The 19,244-nt window shown below is 42.1% G+C and overlaps 1 protein-coding gene across 2 annotated transcripts in view; it reads right to left on the reverse strand.

Annotated features, from left to right (window-relative positions):
• RC3H1 (ring finger and CCCH-type domains 1) overlaps nt 1-18,713 on the reverse strand; it is a 62,806-nt gene extending 44,093 nt beyond the window's left edge. For both annotated transcript variants that reach the window (XM_045838351.1, XM_045838350.1), the window contains exon 1: nt 18,424-18,713. The gene's annotated coding sequence lies outside the window, so the exon portion shown is untranslated. The remainder of the gene's footprint in view (nt 1-18,423) is intronic.
• Nucleotides 18,714-19,244: the final 531 nt, after the last annotated feature.

Consider the following 19,244-nt stretch of genomic DNA (forward strand, 5'->3'; position numbering starts at 1 on the left):
AACATAAATCAAAGATGTTTTAGAGACTCAAAGAGTCATTAATTATAGTTATTGGATCTAAGAAGAATTTCTTCTTCATTCTTTAAACATTTTTCTCCAAAGTCATCTTTCCAAACATACTCCAAGCTTCTCAAGGGGAGTGTTTACATCATCTCCAACCACAAAACATATCTAAACCACACAGGACATGTGGCTTAGTGAGTGTCATAAACATTCTTTCAGCTAAGAGTAAACACACAAGCCCCGGCTGGTGTGGCTCAGTGGACTGCGTGCCGGCCTGGGAACCAAAGGGCCGCCGCTTCAACTCCCAGTCAGGGCACGTGCCTGGGTTGCCGGCCAGGTCCCCAGGTAGGAGCGCACGAGAGGCAACCGCACACTGACGTTTCTCTCTCTTTCTCCTTCCCTTCCCCTCTGTCTGAAAATAAAAATAAAATCATCTTTTTAAAAAGAGTACACATATGCAATAAAACTACTAAAATACCAACATCCAGCTTCTTTACACCTCCTCAGAGTAATGTTTTATCAGGGGAAAAAAACCCCTAAATGATTCTATTAATTAAAGCACATGTGCACAAAGCCTGCAGATGACTCTACATCTGAGGGCTCAGTCTCAGTCTAGCTCATTAGGAGTAACTCTACTGGAACCTTCCTAATCAGAAGCAGAGCATGAAGGATGGGTCCTCCTTGTGTCTAAAAAACCTACAACAGTGACTCGATGCTCAGTGATGAGAGCAATGGTCACTTTCCCATCAGTTTAAATAAGGTCTACTCGCCTATGTAAGCGGCAACGAGTGATTTTACTGCAGATGAGGGATAACAGATAATACAGAACACACAATAGAATTAAATGGAAATCAGTCCACCTTGAAGTAGGTCCAAATTAATAGATATCATATCGCTTCCCCAATAACAGACATACTTTTATACCGGAAAGCGTGCTCACGGAAAACACTTAAAAGACGGCTGCGTTTGGTTCCGTGCCGTGTTCGCGTCCCTGACCGGAGCTGCTGTACACATTCTGACATTCGGCGTTTCACTACCTTATCCCGACTTCTAAATTCTGGTTACAAACCATCACTTCTACATCTCTAAGTGTTTATATTAATAAAATAAATCATCAATATCACCACTCGACTTTTCTCGGAACTTATTTACAAAGAAGTAAGATCTCAGAGTAAGAAAACCCCTCCAGTGAACAACAGACAGTGAGAGCGAGGACCCATCCCACCACTAAGCACCGGTCTGCAGGGTCCGACCCCCACTCTCAGAGCTGCCGTGCAGCCACTCAGCTCAGGCCCGTGGCTCTGCAAAGTAACAAAAATCACTGTATGTCGTGGGCTGCAAAGGGTTACCTGTGTGGTTAAAGCGACTGCTAAAGAGCTACTACAGACAAACCTATGACCACCCGCAGCACAAGAGAGTCCGGTTTTCTGAAAACAAAGTCTAAATCTACCATCAATCTGAACCACGATATAAACTTCCACCAGTAATCAATATTTATTAAGCACCAACAAGATGTCAGCATTAGATACATTTTCAGTGTTCCATATATAGTATCTAATCAGTTAAATGCTCAGAGCATTGTATATAGCTGTAATATAGTTATCTCCATTTTCAAGACACAGAAACCAAAGTACAGAGAAGCATCCAAAGATGCAAGGCAAGTAAGCGACAGGACTACAGTTCAAACTCATGCAGGGCTAACCCCAAACTGATACTTTTAAATCCTATAATGTGTGCCCTTATACATGGAAACTAATAGTCGTTAAGGTGAGGGAACTTCTGGGGGCAAAGGAAATGTTCTGAAATTGGATTGTGGTGATGGCTGCACAGTTCTGTAAATTGACTAAAAATCATCAAATTGTCCACTTAAAAACAAGTAAATTTCACTGCATGCAAATTATACTTCAATGAAGCTGCTACAATAGTCATTAAAGGCTTTTCATAAAAAGTAAGTTTTCAAGTTTTTAAATGCAATAACTTAAAAATATAAAGACACTTCACATTTGTTACAGGAGTACAGCAATATTTGGAGGTTACATTCCCATATATCACAAACAGGCACCTAAGGCATTGTTGAAAAATGTACTAACCATCTCCTCTATGACAGGTTCCTTTTCTCTGCCTCTGACTAGGAGGGAGAAACATGGAAATCAGAATGCGTCAAGCAGCTACTCCGGGCCAGTCACCCCTCCGAGGCATCACTACGCCCATTTCTAGGTAACTCTTGAGTTTCTGAGGCACTAAGTAACCTGCCCGAAGCTAAAAATTGTGGAGCTGAGACTACAAACTCAGCTCTTCTCTGAAGTATAAGTTGCTTTGAGAAAGATATTATATCAAATAAAACCTACTGTCTGCAAGAAGACAATCTTGATCTATTCCCACCTGCCCTGCCCTATGAAATGAGTTTAACTCATTATTCTTGGCCTTAACCTGCCATTTTTCCAGAACATTTCCATAGCAACCAACACACAGGGCAACATCAGAGAAAAAGTTTCAGCTCTCTTGAAAAATGAAGCTAAAAGCAAGAAATAAAAAAGAAGAAGAAGAAATGAAGGCTTAATTACTACAACCCTACTCAGTGTTATCACTCAGCAGAATATCAATTCATTTACAGATAAAATAGTAGTCCGAGATTTTTTAGAAGGATTGAGGTTTTTCCAGCAATATCCTGTGAAGAAAGACCCAATTTTGACTGTAAAAATAGCTCTTCCCAAAATATATGTATTAAATTGTAACCCTACACTGTACCCAACATCCTAGACATAAATGATTCCATATGCTAATGTTGGGCTAATGGAGACATATTTGGGGAAGAGAAGGGCTTATGATTTAGAGGGAGAAAGGCCTGAAAAATGGAACTTGTAGAGAAGGGTTAACAAAGCTGCAAAGGGTTAATTTAGGTGTCTTACTTTGGGGGGGGGGCGGGGACAAAAAGAAACATTTCTACTTTCAATTTAATTCCAAATGAAAACGAAACAGTTAAAAAGATAAAACCATTTCCCCCAGAGGCTGCCTGATGAGAAGTTGAAACAGTACTCTAAGGTGTGAATGGCCGTTTCTAACTTTGTGTACACAGTCTGAGGCTCCAGGTTTCTGTTCTATGTAACAAAGTTATACATTGTGTATAAATGTGCTACACTGAAGGGGACAATCCCGGTAATCAAGAGGTGATAGGATAAAAAAGCCAGACTCAAAAGCATCATCTTTAAAAGACTGAGATACTACGCAGGAAAAATGTGTCCATTATAGCAAAACAGCAAAGAGTTATTTTCTTATTTCAGTTTCTGCATTAATACTCTGCTGAGTGGTACATACACTATTCCATCAAGTACATAAATGTGTCATCACCAGTTAGTGGTAGTCCAAACATCAAGGACTTAATGAGAACTAATAACCAAAATCAGGACTATTTCATTTTTAAAGGGAGAGAAGTAATCAATGCGGGAGTGGAACACCCATCGGCTGCCTCTCGCACACACCCCAAGGGACCTGGGACAGAAACCTCAACCCAGGCATGTGCCCTGCGGGAGAATCCACCCTGCGACTTTTCACTTTGTGGGATGACACCAACCAGCTGAGTCACACTAGTCGGGGCAAAATCAGGACTGTTTTGGAATACACGATGCATTTTAGTTGATCTGTCATCTTGTTAACTGCTTTCAAATGAAATACATTTTTTTCTTTCTTTTAATTGCTGTTCAAATACGGTTGTCTCCATGTTCTCACCACCTTTTGCCCCCACCCCACCCACCCCCCTAAACAAATTTCTGAAACCAGATGTTCTCTTTGTAAAAACTGACATCTCCTTAATTAATAAAGTTCTTTGCTAAATTATAAAGATAACTCAGTACTAACACAAAAGAGTCATGAATAAATTTTGAAGATTAGGCCAGATATTGTACTAAGACTTTAGTTCTTCAGGTCACATTTTGAAACCATCCTCCTGCTATAACAATGGCTCTGTTTCATGGAGGAAGCTTCCTCCTAGTGTCCCCAGAAGTTATTTTGAGACACAATGACAAACCTGATTGACGAGCAGAATGATGTTGAACGTAGGGAAAATGCTCACAACGAAAAGAAAATCTAACTTGTGCCTCATAAATTTCTATTTCAGATTGTAAACTACTAACCCACAGACTGAGGAATCCAATGACACTGAGACATTTTAAGGGGTTGCACCAATACCGTTGCTTTAACTTGCCCCTCTTCACTCTCTCTTTCCCCACCAGCATGCTTAAATCCTTGTTCAGAGGAGCTAAAAAGTACGTTTATATCTCTAACCTGTCTTATTTAATTGGGAAAAAAAAAAGCCATTCAGTCCCTGTCCCTGCCTTCTCCCAGACTCTACTCTCTACTCCCTCGCCCTCCACTTTCCAAGCCACCACTCTTTCCAACCCCTATTCAGAAAGGGCTCTAAACTGGCGCATCAACACCTCCTTACGAAACTGAATGAACTGAATGGTCACGTCTCGGTCCTTACCTCACTTCTTTTTCGACAGCATGGAATAATGCTGACCAGTTACTCTGGCAAAGGCTACCACTGTTTTGGCTTCTATAGGGAGTGCTGTCCCAGCTGACTGACAGGCCATGCTTGTGTGACTTTCTGGCAGCCCCCCCCCACCCCCCACTTCTCTGCCTATGCTGGGAGCACACACGGCTCCCTAAGAGTTCCTTCCTCACTTCTCTGTACAGACTTTCCTCGAGTGATATCATGGATGTATCAGCTCTCACCTGTCAACTAGATGCTGCTGACTTCCAAACCTACAGCTCAAGGTCAGAGGTCTGAGGGCCAGGGCCATATAACCAGTTGGCTATTAGTCATCCACGTCCAACTACCGTCTCAAACCATCTCGATCTAACCAGGCCTTTTGTTCTCACGTCAGTGACTGAGTGATCAAGCTGTCGACAAAGGTAGGGGGATCATCCCTGCCTACTTCCTTTTCCTCAAATCTGCCTCCTCAATGAACAAATCACCACATCCTATTCATTTTATTTCTTTACTGTTTTTTGAAACTCTCCCATCCGTTCCCAATACCTAAGTTTAGGCTACCAACATCTCTTACCTAGATTACCGTGACAATTTCTTAACTGGTGTCCCTGTTAACAGTATCCCCAACCAAGCAAAGCTAGGCTATAACTGAATTGCAAATTCCTTACAACCAGGGAGTATCTTGGGTTTTCCCCTCCTCTGTTGCCATTTGCTCTATGGTTTTAATAAAGAAAAAAACAGCAAACCTATCAAGCTAGATACTTGTTTTCTCCAATGGAAAGTCAATTAGGCCAATGGAAAACTTTAAAGCCTTGGCATCCACCATAGTATGTGCCGCTCAACAAGGAGATACACGTAAGACTCAAACAACACTACAAAGCAACTGGACCTGAAAGGCATCCACAGAATACTATGCCCAACAACAGGAGAACCCTTTTCAAATATATACGGACCACTATCTGTGACAGACCACACACTAGACCAGCACAGGAACCCTGGGACTATGTAACCCTACTGGTTTGTTTAAAAAACAAACAAACAAAAACCAGGTAATGACATCTATTTCTCTTGAAGAGAGACACAAGAATATTTTGTTAGAACACACTGAGAAATATTCAGAGGACTAAGGCAGAAAATGGCTCCTAATTTTATACATAATATATTCAAGTGTGGCATGCATGCACCAAGCTACACAGACAGAGACGTGCAGCTCGATGCACTATCACAAAGTGAGCACGCCTGTGCGCCCGGAGTACAAGTTACCAGCACCCCAGGAGCCCCCCCGCTCCCCCAATCACCACTCCTTTATTCTTCCCCTAAGGTCACTACTACTCCAACTTAATACTGTAGATGAGTTTCGACCAGTTTAAAGCTCTGTGTAATGAGACCATCAGTGCACATCCTTTTGTATTTGGGCTCCTTTCACTCAACATTATAGTTGTTAGATTTTTTTCCTACTTCCACTTTTAAACTACTACAAAACATTCCCATTGATGTTTTCAGAATAGGCAAGGTCCATGGGCATTTTTTACAATGGTTAGGTGATACTGGAGTGCATACTCTGACCTAGGGAATTTTTGCATTTTGAGGATATAATCTAACACATTTAATAATAATAAAATAGCAATAGTATTAATGTTATTAAAATATTGCCCCCATAATCTACTGGCCAAGGCCTAAGAACATTTACATTACTTTGTTTATTTTATAGACTATATCTAATAGAATTTTAACTATTTCCAGAAAAAAAGTCATGGTGACTTTCAATTACACATACTTGAAAAATAAAGCTACAAAAATAAAGAGGTATGTATTTACTTTCCATTTTAGAATTATTTCTGGACTATTATCCCAGGCAAAACTTCGTTTTGAATTTAAAAGAATGAACAAATTGCTACAAGGACTTCAAACACTGAAGCCTACGGCTACGATATATCTTATTCATACAGCTGAACCTTGGTTCTGGAACTTCATTTGTTCTGGAAGGCTGTTTGAAAAGCAATTTGTTCAAAAACCAAATCATTTTTGCTTGTCGCCCGAGAGACGTGTGACTCATCACACAGGTTTCAGCACGAAAGGGTTGTCAGGTAGAGACTTGAGACCAGAAGTTCTGTTAGAGGCCTGAGACAGTTTCTTCATGAACATCTTAGTCAAGAACCGAGTTGTTCCAGAGGGGAGACATTTGAGAACCGAGATTTGACTGTACATAATGTGGTTTGGAACAGGTATATAAATTACAGAGAAGGTATTTTGCTGATTTTCAAGTAGTAGCTACTGTCAGAGAACCTACTGATTCATCGCTAATACAACAGAGTTAAACAGGAAACACTTCTTCCAAAGTATTAATGACAATCTCTTAGGGATTAAATCCATGCTTAGGTTTGGGGGAGAGAGAGAGAGAGAGAGAGAGATTGATTGATTGCTGGGAGGAGGAGCTAAAAGGTTGAGATACCTAGTCTAACTGCCCTACTTGCACACTAAATAGATAGATTTACTAATATCATATTACACTCTGTTCATTGGTAAAAATAGGGAGCCCTGCTTTCTTATCTTAAAAAATTATGAACAGTCTGTCCCACTTTCCCCCTAAACACAAACCTTTCCCCCACTTCCCTCCGGCGTGTGAACTTCCTCAGGGAGGGCCACACTTATTGCCTCACTGAAATGACCCGTCAACCGCAATTCCTCTGCCACCTCACGTGAACCGTGCTTCTCACCTCCTTCCTGATTCACTTTTCTCCAGAACACTTCTCCCCATCCAACAAGCTGTTCTTTTACGTATTCTGCCAGAGTGTGCACCCACTACTACTAAGATGTAAATCCCAGAATGACGGGGATTTTTGTTTGTTTCTATCTCTGACCTTGTTGAGTTTGGGCTACGTACCAGGCACTGTACTGAGTGTTTTACAAGCTTTATCTCAGTCCTCACAATGACCCTGTTAGGCTTCATTATGGCTTAATTTTAGAGTTGTGGAAACTGAAGCACAGATGTCAGGAAAGATGTTCAAAGTTACATGGCAACTTAACTTATCCCTACTTCCAAAATGGCAATTCCTTCTGTCACCTGTATTTCTTTGGTACCGCCACTATCCAACCTGACACTCCATGTACTTACCCACCTGGCAACCTGGTGATCACCCTAGATCCCATTCTCTTTTGCCCCCATTAAAAAGCCTTATCACCTCTGGCATCTGTGGCTGCCTGTCCATCTCTACTCTTCAGAGTGAGGTCTGTATTCATTCATTAAAAAGCAAAACCAAAAGCACTTACTGAGCACCTGCTATGCACCCGACAGTGTCCAAAGATCTGAAGATACAACCCTGAACCAAACAGTGGCCCTGCCCTCAGAGAGCATGCAGCCACTCGTGCCTGGCTCACAGTGACCTTGAACTGACGTCAGCTTCCCACTTTGTTCTTGCCTCCCTCCACCCTCCTCACAGCTGCTGCTACACTGTCTTCGATGACAAACTAACTCAATATAAAAAGGACCCCTGACTTGAGCAGACATTTCACAAAAGGGATGAGCCCATGATAACGGCCAATAAGCATATGATATACATACATATTAGAATATACATACCCATTATATGCTTACTGAATAGTTATAGGATACCATTAATCAGGAGGGAAATTGAAATGACAATAAGATACACCCACCAGAATGGCTAAAATTGTTCAAACCGACAGTACCAAATGTTAAAGAGAACATGAACACATGAAATTCTCACACAGTGCTGTTGCCCGTGTAAATCAGTGCATATAAACTGGCTATATCTACTTAGGCCAAACAAAATGACCCCAGAATTCTACTCATAGGTATTTATACAAGAGAAATGACTACATATGTCCACCAAAAGACATATAAATATATAATATTAGTAACAGCTTTACTCATAAAAGCTGAAAACAAACCAGAAACAACCCTAAGGTGGCTCTTCCCACAATTACCTAGAGAGATGGAATAGCCCATCACCAGGTGCTGCTGCCTCTTGCTTACGCATGAACTGTCCCGGCAACTGCTCACGACCAACCCTAAAGAGCAAACACCCCTTACAGCCTCTGGCCTGTCCCGAACTGGCCCCACGTCAGCTTCTCCCACCCCCTGTGTTTACAGCCAACATAAATTCTTTCAAAACAACTTACATCTTTCCCCCCCAAACTGTTGACACAAAAGAACCCAGTCAATCCTAGGATGGAGACCATGCTGTCTTCTCCATCCAGCCCTGCCCCCGGTGGATTAGACTGCATGCCCCAGGACCAGGTCTTTCTCTGGCTAGCATAAGTTGTTTTTTTTTTTTTCATTGCTTTTGGGAAGAGAGAGAGACAGAAAGATAAACACAGTGTGAGAGAGTCATTGATGGGTGGCCTCCTGTACATGCCCGGGCAGGGGACAGAACCCACAACCTGGGTATGTGCCCCGAACAGGAATCAAACCAGCAACCCCTCGGTTATGGAATGAAGCTCCAGCCACCTGAGTCACACCGGCCAGAAAAGTTAGCATAGTCTTAATAAGCCCTTTCTTTTAGAAAAGCTTTTGCCATTAAAATTTCTGTTTAACAATCCCAACGATAGGACACTCTGGAAAAGGCAAACTATGGGGACAATAAAAAGATCAGTGGTTGCTAGGAGTTGGCCTAAGAAGGCATGAACAGGCAAAGCACAAAGGATTTTTAGGGCAATGAAAATACTCTGTATGATACATGCTATCATGATGGATACGTGTTATACATTTGTCCAAACCCCCAGAATGTACAACACCACGAGTGAACCCTAATGTAAACTATGGACTTCAAGTGTCATTGTAGGTTCATCAACTGTCCCAAAAATGTACCAATCTGGTGGTAGATGTTGATAATGAAGGAAGAGCTACAGGTGTGTGAAGGCAAAGAGTTTATAGAAAATCTTAGTATCTTCTTTTCAATTTTGCTATGAACCTAAACTTGCTCTAAAAATAGTCATTACAAACAAAAAAAATTTTTAAATCAACAACTGAACCTGAAATTGCTCTCAAATACGAAGATTCTGGTGCTAGAATTTGCTGTCCCCTTCTTTCCCCTCTGCCCCCTAAAATCATCAAATAATGGTGATTGTGGCATTATGCCCCAAAGATTATTAAAGTTTTATCTTAACACCTGAGTCCAGTGAATTGAATAATGCCAGTCATTTAGAGGAACAGGCGCTACTACTTCGATATTCAATGATGCTTTCGTAAGAACATTGCCTGTTTAGGCTTTGTGATAGTCTAAATTACTAAACATCACATTTTCTACTCTAAGAATTTTCTTATTTCAAAAAGCCAACATTTGAAAAGATATTGATAGGAAGGAAAAAACTGGAGGGTCTCTTATGCCCTTGTGAGCACGTTCTCGCCCAGTTCAGCGCCACAGAACAAAACGGCAACTGACTTGGACCGAACAAGTCAATGCAAAGAGCCCACGATTCAATTTTTCTAAGTAAATGTACTGCCTTACATTTATTTTCTTTAAGTTTTTAAATAAATTTAGAGAAAGGCTGGATTTGAGCAAAGAGTGACAGTATTAATCAAAATAGTTCAAAAACTGCTTGTCAATGGAGTAATTAATGTGAAAATCGACACAAAAATATGTGTTTTCAAAGCAGTAATTATAGGGAAAGCATTTCAAAATGAAGTTTAAATCAAGGGTGTGTATTTTTTTAAGTGCAGTACTTAACCATGGAAGACTACTACTCTTTAACAGAATGTCTGCACAGAAACGGACTTTCGAACGAGCACAACCAGCCCGCGGAGAAGGTCAGATCAAGGCTGCACAGAGCATGACTACTGAGCACAAACAGAGGTAATGCTCCCCTGAAAGCACAAAAGGGACGGACCCTGAGGCTCTCCACTTTTCAAGCTCTGGAACCTTTAACACGATGAACGTAGGAAAATCCAAGTTCACGTGGTGACCCATTTGGACTGTACAGATTAACATGTATTTGAATAGTATCCAAATGTCAATCAGTGCCAACAAATAATTCTGGAAAACAATAATGTTTAGTTAAATTCTATTCATCCTTGCCAACCAATTCATATTAGTACTGGAAATCAATTTGTTATCTAAAATGGGTCACACTTAGAGAAAAAAAGTCCACCATTAACTAAAGAAAAAATATCCACTAGATAGGATAAACTTCTTCATTTAAGATTCTAATTGTTTAAAGAATAAGATAATACATCGCTATTTATTAATCTATAGCAATAGTCTCTATAGTTTTGATTTATAAGTTCTGAATTACACAGTATACAATCAAATAGTACCCCATAATCCCGTCATTGCATAAATAAAGGGATGGTTTAAGTTCTGAAGTTAGAATCACTTTACACAAAAGTGATTCTAATTTCAAAAACAATTGTAAAAGCAAACCCAACGCTGGGGACCCCAGGAGAGAACTGGAAATAGGGAGACCTAAACTCTCATCTCAGCGATGCCATTTACTCGCTCTGAGATCTACAGACCTTTGACGAGTATTGGAAAGGTTTAGAGGAGGGTAAGAAAGGAAAGGGGACTCCAAGTGCGGAACTACGAAGAGCGGACTGAAAGAGGATGGATGTCCTGATAGGAAACAGAAGAAACCATGCTACCATGAACAACATTTGGAAAGGCTGGGTCTTTGGGGGAATAAAGCATTTATTTTTAAAAAAATTTTTATTTATTGACTTGACAGAAGAGAAGTTATCAGTCTGTTGTTCCACTTACTTAAGCGTTCATTGGTTGATTTATCTATGTGCCCTGACCAGGGATCGAACCCACAACCTTGGAGAATCGTGACTGAGTTACCTGACCAGGGTGGACAAAGCACTGAAAATGTAGGCTTGAGGATAAATTGAGGCCTTGTAAACAGATAAATTCTCTCTGAGAATGAACATAAATGTTGAACTGGACATTGGGGAAATAGTCTACATGTTGCACTCTTCAACAGAACTGAGATGATGGAAATGTTCTATATCTGTTTCTCATACATGCTTCTTGTATGTGCCCTGACCAGGGATCAAACCTGCAACCTGAGGGTATGGGGACAATGCTCTAACCAACTGAGCTACCCAACCAGGGCCTCATTATTAAATGACAGGAGACATCTTGCCCATAGAACTGTACAACACAAAGAGTGGACCCTAATGTAAACATGGACTTTAGTTAGTAATAATGTACCAGTACTGGCTCATCAATTACAATAAATGTACCACACTAATGCAACATGTTAACAGAGGTAACTATGGGAAGCTGTATATGGAAACTGTACTTTCGATGCAATTTTTTCTATAAACCTAAAACTACTAAAAAAATAAACCCTATACAAATGTTTATATTTAAGTAGCCACATGAACTAGTAGTGGCTGGTATTAAACAGTACAGATCCACAGTAAAGAAAGACTGGTGGGAAGAAAATGAGAACAGCATTTCATTTCTGACCACCACCCCAAAAATACAAACATAGATAATACTAAACTATACAAAGTTTATATGCAGCTTGAATGTTAACATTTTATAGCAGAACTGTGTGTTTCAAATATTCTAGATGAATAGCTTTCTAAAATGATTTTTGTTAAACAAAACTTGAGGAAAATAACATTTATTCAGTGGGTACTAAATGTGAGGTACTATAAAGGTATATGTTATCTCATTTGAATTTCAAAACAATCTTTGAGGGAAGTTATTACCATTTCTATTTTTACAGGTGAAGAACCATAACGTTTAAGTGGTGGAAGATGAGAACCTAGCTAGATCTGACTCCAAAGTCTATGGGCTAATATGCCCTGTATATATTTTTATGATTCCTAAAATATCAACCATAATTGAATCTTCCCTACAACAACTTTTTCATCAGGAACTCTTAAAATCTGAAGTCATCTTTTTTTTCTTATTCTTCTCTAAACCTTTTGAATAAGGCACACAGCACAACAGAATGGTTAATGAACAATACACTCACAGTCTCATGAGGTCCTGTCCCTCCACTGCATTGCCCTCCCGGATGTGGTTTCCTTCCTGCCACCCTCCTTGCTGTCCTCCTTCCCCTTACTGCCTCCACTCCCACCTCTGACCGGCACCTTTTAATCTGCTGTGGGATTAGAAAACAATCAGACTTCTTAGAATTAGTACAAAGCAAGAGATCTTCTAAGCTAGTGCCTTAGCCAGATGACTCAGTTCATTAATTGTGTGAGAATTCAAGGTCTTTTTTATCTACTTCTTATTCCAAACTGGAAGCTGGATAGATAAGACACTGTTCTGTAATAAAGCTGGAAATATAACAATTCTGTTTCATTCACAAACCTTCCACTAAACCACATTTTCAAGCACAGCTCTCTGAATACCACCCACTTAAAGATGTTATTTTATGATTAAATTTAGTGTACTAGCTTTCCAATAAAGGCCACTATAAGAAATTAATGATATACAAAAACAAAGAAATATATTTATAAAAAATTGATATTGTCCTGAATAAAAAAATACTCACTGTTAAAAAAGCAGAAATCTTACTGCATTGAACCCTAAATATTCTCACATAATTCTTTCTCATAACTTCTTAAGTTGTCCTAAGACCTAAAGTTATTAATTACACTTTCCCTAAAAAGGGAGAGATTAGTATCAAAATTTAAATTCTTCTTTTCCACTTAGACCTCCTTTACTAATAGCATGAAATCTGTATTTCACTTCTTGTCATACATTTTAAGATTTCAATTTAACTAGGGGAAGTACCATTCTGAATTTAAGATAAGGATAAAAGAATATTTTGAAGCCCAAAACTGAAACTTCAAGTAGAAACTTAGTAGAAAATTTAAATTTACAGAAAGTCCAACTTTATTACATTATCCCAGAAAGAAAAACAAACCTAATTGTTTTGTTCCTCAATCAACCATCTAAAACAATCCAAAAAAGCTAAATACCAATTGGTTCTATAACAGTGTCTTATGTTTTTGGAGCAAGTCACATATAAAACCAAGATCAAGGTTCTAAGATTTATTAAACAAGAGATTAAATGCAGAGTCCCAGACAAATCAAAACTCTAAATATTCTCAAAAATTAAATGGTCACAGAGTTAGATTCATGAGGATAGAATCAAAGAGTTTCAATCTAACAATCATTTCCCAATATCGCATTTTCAGACTATAAGACGCACCCCCCCCCCAATTTGGGAGGAGGGGGTACGTCTTATAGTCCAAATGTAGCTTACCTGGCTAGTAAATGTAGTTTACATTTACACTGGTGAAATATTATGTTATTTATTAAATATTTTACCACATTTTTTGCTTCAAAAAGTTTTTCCCTATTTTCCTCCTTTAAAAACCTAAGTGCGTCTTATGGTCTGGTGCATCTTATAGTCCTAAAAATACAGTAACCTCAAATAAGCCCAAATAAGTCTGTTAATGTTCCAAGTTGTTTCCATACATTGAGAAAAACCAAAAGGCAAACAACTTGTAGATAACAGACTGAATAAATCACTTACATTTGTATGTAACGCTGAAACTTAGTCAATGCTCACAACCCAAGGAGGAAATACAAATGGTCTGAGAGTGCATACAACTCCTTCGGAGTGATTCAAACTAAAACTGCAAATTGTTGTGATTTCCATCTTTTCTTCCATAAAAAGTCCCTGGCAGCAGCCTACTGTACTTGGAAAAGCATGCACAGAATGAGGTGGGTTTTGATTGCTAACAATCATATCCCAAAGCTTTTTCTGCAATTTCAACTATACATAGCACTCTTCTTCCACCTTGGCTCAAAACAATTTTCCATTAAATCCAAAGAGACAGACAGTAGAATGGCAGTAGCCAGAAACTAGGGAGAGAGAGGATGGAAAGTAACTGCTTAACAAAGGTAGTTTCCTTTCGGGGTGATAAAAATATTATGGAATTAGAGGTGTTAGTTGCAAAACATTGTGAATGTACTGCTACTGTACTGTTTACTGGTTAATTTTATGTTATATGAATTAAACCTCAAGAAAAAATGAGTGCTAAGATAGATAAAATTGACCCTTTTAGAACTCTTCTCTTCTTCAAAATATTGTTACCACATTCAAATTCTGTTTAGATCTTAGAGATTTTAGCTAAAATGCATTACAAGTTAAATTATTACCATGTTTGCTCAGGAGTATACTGACATCAGTGCTAAAACGCTCAACAAACATCAACAGAATATTGCTGACATACATTTGTAAATAGTCTCCAAGAAAAATATCAGTGAACCTTAAAACATTTATTCCTCTATGACAGAATGCAATTTTAGTCAGCTTAACTGTGCATATAAGGGGAATTCAAATTTTTTACTAGACTTCTTTTCCCCAACCTCAACCAATCAGGAAAACATTGTGAGCTGATAAGAAGTCTGTGATGTTACATAAAAAGTAAACAAGCACAAGAATGACCAACACGGACATAAATAAAAATAATAGAGCTAACTGTTTTAGGGATGCAGGGCAACATTACTTTAATTAGTACGCCTCACACTTAGAAATGTATAGAATCTGCCTTAAGAAACTTTGGAGGAAAATTCCCCTGTATAAATGCCTGGCAAAATTAATCTTGTGTCATAACCTCTAAGGCGAGTGCAAATCCCGTCTAGACTCCAGGATTAAACAAAAGGGGAGTCTTAAAGGGGACACTCCGGAACAGGCTCATTTCGAGATCAACTGTGACTGTTCTGATGCAGGCCAGTCTGAGAATGTAAATCCACTGGAAAGCAACCCCAAAGACGCATGCACCCTGAGCACTGGCAGGGCCAGCGCTAACCAGGTCAGCATGCCCTGCCAGGGAACATCTTGCTCCGAGGTGTCCACCAAACAAGGATCATTTATCAGTTTATTCTTCACTCGGTTGGATGCCAACCACTTTCAAGATATATGGCAAGTGCAGACTGATTAGACCCCATCAAACTCCATTTTGAGCCCTAAGATCTAGAGATTAAAAATTTAGAATGCTGCAGAATTCTAAATGGTCTATGCCTTTTAAAAAATGTAAGTGAAGAATTTCAGATGTTGGCCCACTCCACTTTAAACACCACTGAAAGTCACTAAAGTCATTTTTGAATTTTCATTATGTATTTCAAAGGCACAACTTAGTAACTGCTTATATAACAAATTCAAGTCATGAAACAATGACAACAATTCCACAAGTCTGTCCTATGTAAATGGTATGAGTTTCTATACTTAAAGGATTTAGACCTGCAAAAGCAAAAATGTTTTTTTTGTCATTCACATGAATATATACTTTCTCAAACTTATAAGTAAGTATTTGGCAGGATACAAATAATGATAATAAAAAGGATATTAGGGCTGACAGGCAAGTACAGTATTACAAGACATAGTTCATGGTCAAAACAAGATGCTTCAAAGTTTAACCCTGAGACACAGGGTAGCAGTAGTAAAGCATCTAATTTGTGTCACGACACCTACGTTTGAGTAAACTTTTACCTATTAATTATGTGACCCTTTTGCTACTTAGCTACTCCTATACTCTCAGATTCGTCATATATAAAATGAGAATATTACAGCCTAACTAGGAGGATTAAATAAGAATGTTTTTATTCATTCAACAAATTTACTTCAAAAAACTTCAATTTTTTATGTAGAAAAAACTTTTTCAAATATTTTCAAATAAATCAAACATACATTAACTTTCAATATTACCAAAAAAAAAATATGCAAATCTGATTTTTAAGCTATGGTCCTGAAACTTCTTAGAAGAAAATTCTTAAATATTAGTTGAGAAATTCTGAACTGAAATAATCAGAATAAACATTGATAATGAAGATATGACAGTTGAGAGATCACATCTTTAAGAAGTTCTGATAGATAAAAACAGAATTCTCTAAGAGATTTCTCAGTGTTAAACAGAAACAGGGACCCAGATTTAACCCATAAATTGCTGGATCAATATCCAATTTCAAATTCAAAACCTTAACCCTTAAAAAGCTTTGTTTTCAGAAAAATGATATTAGGTATGAGACAAATTAGTCTTTGATACAACATGAATTTTTTTTCATAACAAAGCACACTAACCACTTACAATGTACAAACTTTAAAGTTACTAAAATTGTAATAGCTTTAGGGTCACAGAAAAAATTTAAGAATCACTGCAATATAAACTTCACTTGCATTCTGTACTGACCTAATAAAATTCAGCATAAAAAAAGAATCATAGATTTGAGTACTTTAAAGTTTCCCTTCTGAAACTGATTCCCAGAAAATTCACACTCCCTGGAGCCATGGGAAAGTTGCTCTTTCCCCATCACTTGAAAAGTCAAAACATGCACATTACTTAAGCTGTGCATAGCATGAAAGTCGTTCACACGCGTCCACTCCAGCTCAGTCCTCCACGAGACAGTTCCCCCTCCACGTTTACCCAACTGCTAGTCTAGTTACTGTCAACGCTTGTGGAAGGACTAAGAACTAGTGCAGCTCATTAAATTTCGTATACCACATAACCTGAAAACGCTTTGAATTACTATAAACGTGGGCGAGCACCATTAACTGGCGTGTTCTCTGCACAGGTCAACCTTCCTGTTCAGAACACAAACCAGACGGGTCACCCCACTGAGTGTCGAAGATTGGCAAGCAAGGCATCCACACAACTTTAAGACGAATTTCTGCACACCTAGGTCGAAACTGGAATAGGAGAAACTCGAATCATCTTTCTCCCTCCCTTGGAAATGGGCTTGGTAGGTGCCTTTCAAAAACTAAGTTAAAGGAGAAATACCAATTCCTTGTTGAAGTTTCATACCCCACTACCATAAGGGCAAATATCATGAACAGCTGTCTCTTGAGAAGCCAAAAACAGTCAGAACAGAACAGTTGTTGCCAATTTTTGAAAATTGTAACAACGTTTCGAAATCGCGTGGAAACTGCTTTAGAAAGCAAACGTCCAACTCAGAGGAACGGCCTGGTCCGGAGTAATTTTAGGACGAATTGCTGAAAGCCAAAATTAGAACATGAGACAGGACACACGGCGGGCTTCGCCTGCGGACGAGCCCTCGCGCCGTCTCCCGCGGGGCTGCCTCGCCGGGCCCACTGCACGCCAGTTACCGTTGTCCCTCGGGCGGCCCATGCGTGATGCACGGCGCTTCGTGGGAAGAAAAGTTCTATTCAAACACTACAGTCTGCCTCCGCGCTGCCAGCGAGCGGCTTTGTTTCCAGTTTCGCGGACCGCTCGGGGATGTCAGGAGCGGCCGGCGCCCCCCCAGCGCCCCCGCCCCGCCCCGCCCCGCGGTCCGGAGAGCGGCGAAGCCCAGAGCTGTTTCAGGAGGAGGGGCGTCCCTCCTCGCTAACCACCTTGGACCTCGCACATTTTTTTTTTTTTTTGGGTCGTTGTTCTTGTTGCACTTACACGCTTTTTTAAAAAGACACCTGCCCCCACGGCGCTCCCCACCGCGCCCCCGGGGGGAAAGGAGGCTGTCCCGCTCCCTCTCCGGGGAAGCAGACGTCGTAAAACCCACTCGGCCCGGGCGGGGAGCGCCCGAAGGGGCTGGGGACCCGAGCGGCCCCGAGAGGGAGCGAGGCGGAGGCGGCGCCTGTTTACGGACGCCGTCACCCCACCCCCCGCCGCCCCGCGGGCCGGGGGGTCCAGGAGCGCCGCCCGGACGCGGTCCCCTCCCGGCCGGCCGGCCGCCCCCTCCCTCCGGCCCAAGCCCGCCCCCCCCTCCCGCGGTCCAGGGCGGGGTCCCCACCTCCACAGGCCTACTCGCCCCGCGGGCCCGCCCGGCGGCAAGCCGAGGCCTGAGGCCTAAAGGCCGCTGGCCACTGACAAGCCCCCCCGGCCGCTCGCGGGCCCGAGGCCGGGCGGGCGGGCGCTGACTGGGAGCGCAGCACCGGCTGGGACGGCCCCGTCCTCGCCGCCGCTGCCTATTGTTCCCGACCGAGGCCCGGCCGCGCCGCCCCGCTCCCCACGCCGCCGCCGCCGCCGCCGCCGCCCGCTGGCTCACCGCGCTGGTCCGAGCAGCAGCTCCTCTCAGCTCCGAGTCCCCGCGGCCGTCGCCACCGCCGCGGCAGCCACCGCCGCCGCCGCCGCTGCCGCCGCCACCGTCGACTCGGACTCCGTCCCAGGCCGCCGGGCCCCGGCCGCCGCCACCACCAGCGCCGCCTCCGGCCCCCCACCTGCTGCTGCTGAGGCTGCTCCGGCAGCAGGGGCCATCTTGTTGGTCGGCCTCCTCTTCCTCCTCCTCCTCCTCCTCCGCCCGGTCGCTCTCGTTCTCGTCCCCTTCCTCTTCCTCGGGCTCCCGCCCGCTCCGCAGACTGGGGCGGAGCCCAGGGCGGAGCCCGGGGCCAGGTCCCTCCTTCCGGGGGCGGGGCCAGCGGGGGGCGGGGCCAGCGCGGGTGGGTGGCTCTGAGTCACCCGCCGCCGGCGCCCCGCGGGGAGGCTGGCGACGCGCTCCTCCCGGCCCGGGAGCGCAACACGCCCAGAGCCGGCGAACAGGTTCCTGCGCCCGCGCGGCCCAACCCCACCCCCCGCGCCCCTGCGCCCGACGGGCAGGTGGCCGGGCAGTGAAGGTGAATTGGAAAATGCCTGACAGTGCCATCCCACCCCGCACCGCCTCAACCCCTTGGCTTTCTCAGCTCCCGTCCCCCCGTTCCAACTGTTCCTTTGCATCAGCTCGCCTCCCCCACCCCAGAAGAATTTGTTCTTGCTTCACGTTAGGCAGGTTCTTCATCACACCAGCTTTGCCTTAGTCACTCCTCTCAAGAGTTCCCAAGGAGTTCGGCCTCTCACCAGGGCGAACCGGGCCAAAGGCCCGCACGTTCACCA

The sequence above is a fragment of the Phyllostomus hastatus genome, unplaced genomic scaffold (assembly GCF_019186645.2).
Source record: "Phyllostomus hastatus isolate PE091 unplaced genomic scaffold, TTU_PhHast_1.1 phas_contig_283, whole genome shotgun sequence".
Lineage (NCBI taxonomy): Eukaryota > Metazoa > Chordata > Mammalia > Chiroptera > Phyllostomidae > Phyllostomus > Phyllostomus hastatus.